We start from the raw sequence: 2,167 nt of genomic DNA on the forward strand, positions 1-2,167 counted from the left end.
CCCCTTTTATATTTGTATTTGGTAAGGCCTAAGTGTGACAAATGGAGAAGGCAGTGGCACCCCACTCCAGTACTCTTGCCTGGAAAATCCCATGGACAGAGGAGCCTGGTAGGCTGCCGTCCATGGGGTCACGAAGAGTTGGAAACAACTGAGCGACTTCACTCACTTTTGATCCTAACTTAATCTTACTAAAGTATTGCTTTCCTTATCTCTCTCATGCTAAAAACTACTTCAGCTAATCTCTCTTGCTACTGGAAAAAAAGAAAAACTCCTTAGCCGGGTTTTTCTGATTCTCCTCAGTTGGATCCCAAGTTAATTTTCCCATATTCCCTACTGTCCTACAGTTATGAGTCTCCCAAAGATTGATTTCTAAGTTCTTTCAAGATTGTACAAACTGATGTCACCAACGATTATATGTAACATCACTTCTTTAAAACTATGGGTTTCCTTTCCTTTCTCATAAAAATGTGTATACCTAGTACAGCTTCTGCTTTTCTCACCCATGATTATGGACTATTTTTTTCCACAGGGTAAACTAATAGATAGCAATAAGGAAATAGAAAAAGAAAATTTCTCATGTGACTGGCAATAAGGAAAAAAAAAAACTTAAAAAGAAGGAAATCACTATTTTACTTAATTGTTTTATTTCATATAGAGTTTTCACTTAATTAGGATATGTATCTGTCTGTAGGAGTTTACTTAAGGACACTAATAACTAAGTCATTTTTTAAAAAATGGGTGAGAAAGGGAGAATCTAAAATAAAGGAATGATGACACAGAGAGACAGAGATAAAAAAGGTAGGTGAGAATAAGAATTTGTCCAACAAATCATCCAAATTCATCATTAGATTTCAAAATTAGCTCAGGGTAACTTGATAGCTGAGTCTGCAAGGAGAGGGAAAAAGTTGGGGTCATGAGACATTTGTTAGCTGGGACTTCATTTATACAACAAATTATCAAATATCTTGAATCTAATTAAACAGATTCCAAATAATAAATAGATCATTAATCATTATAACAACTCAGAGTACAGAAGAGTATGCTTTTTCCAAATAACAATGACAAATGGGACAGACAGCCACCGTCGGCTTATCTGCTGGACCAGAAATGCCAGCATGTATTGTTCTAATGACCTTTTTTTTGTTTCTAAAGTTAAGTCAGACACAGGCAACCTATATAAAAGCAAGTATACAGTCACTTGTTAAATCCTAGTTTCTTACCATGGTTTGAATTCTTGTGGGTTTTCAGAATTGAATTTAGGAAGAGAGATGCTGAAATGATCTTTATGCAGCATATTTTTACACCAAGATGGATGAAAGTGGGCTAGTTTCAGAATGTAAGGATGTAACCCAAATACATGAAAGACTATAAAATATTTCCAACTTATGCCAATATCCAAGTTATACCAATTTTCAGCTCTCTCTGATCTTGTGCACCTTTATAATGATAATTTTCAACTAGCCATTGATTCTAGGGCTGCTGAAAAGATGTCAAATCCCAGAGAAGCTCATTCTAAAACTCTCCAGAACAGTTTATACTGTTATGCTGTTTTTGTTTGTCTTGCTTTGCTTACTTGTGGAATGCTTTCCAGGGAGAATGCCATAGCCAAAGTTCTTTTTGAAAAGTATGCCTGAATTAATTTGGTGAAATTTCACAGATAAAAGTTTTATGTGTGTGTAATGTATTATTTTTTAGCTGTCTTGACTGCCACCTTCAACAATGGGAGAGAATGGATTTTTTTAATCAGTTAATTTTTTATTGAAGGATAGTTGCTTTACAGAATTTTGCTGTTTTCTGTCAAACCTCACCATGAATCAGCCATAGGTGTACATATATCCCCTCCCTTTTGAACCTTCCTCCCATCTCCCACCCCATCCCACCCCTCTAGATTGATACAGAGCCCCTGTTTGAGTTTCCTGAGCCATATAGCAAATTCCCATTGGCTATCTATTTTACATATGGTAATGTAAGTTTCCATGTCACTCTTTCCATACATCTCACCCTCTCCTCCCCTCTCCCCATGTCCATAAGTCTGTTCTCTACATCTGTTTCTCCAATGCTGCCCTGTAAATAAGATCTTCAGTACCATTTTTCTAGATTTCATATATATGCATTAGAATATGATATTTATCTTTCTCTTTCTGACTCACTTCACTCTGTATAATAG

The 2,167-nt window shown here is 35.9% G+C and overlaps 1 protein-coding gene and 1 pseudogene across 1 annotated transcript in view; one reads left to right on the forward strand and one right to left on the reverse strand.

The window, feature by feature from the left end:
* LOC132659461 (large ribosomal subunit protein uL1-like) overlaps positions 1-2,167 on the forward strand; it is a 74,093-nt pseudogene that overhangs the window by 44,612 nt on the left and 27,314 nt on the right.
* The window catches only part of PTPN22 (protein tyrosine phosphatase non-receptor type 22), a 58,060-nt gene that overhangs the window by 43,984 nt on the left and 11,909 nt on the right, over positions 1-2,167 (reverse strand). The window lies entirely within an intron of this gene.

The sequence above is a fragment of the Ovis aries genome, chromosome 1, assembly GCF_016772045.2.
Source record: "Ovis aries strain OAR_USU_Benz2616 breed Rambouillet chromosome 1, ARS-UI_Ramb_v3.0, whole genome shotgun sequence".
In the NCBI taxonomy this organism is placed as follows: Eukaryota; Metazoa; Chordata; class Mammalia; order Artiodactyla; family Bovidae; genus Ovis; species Ovis aries.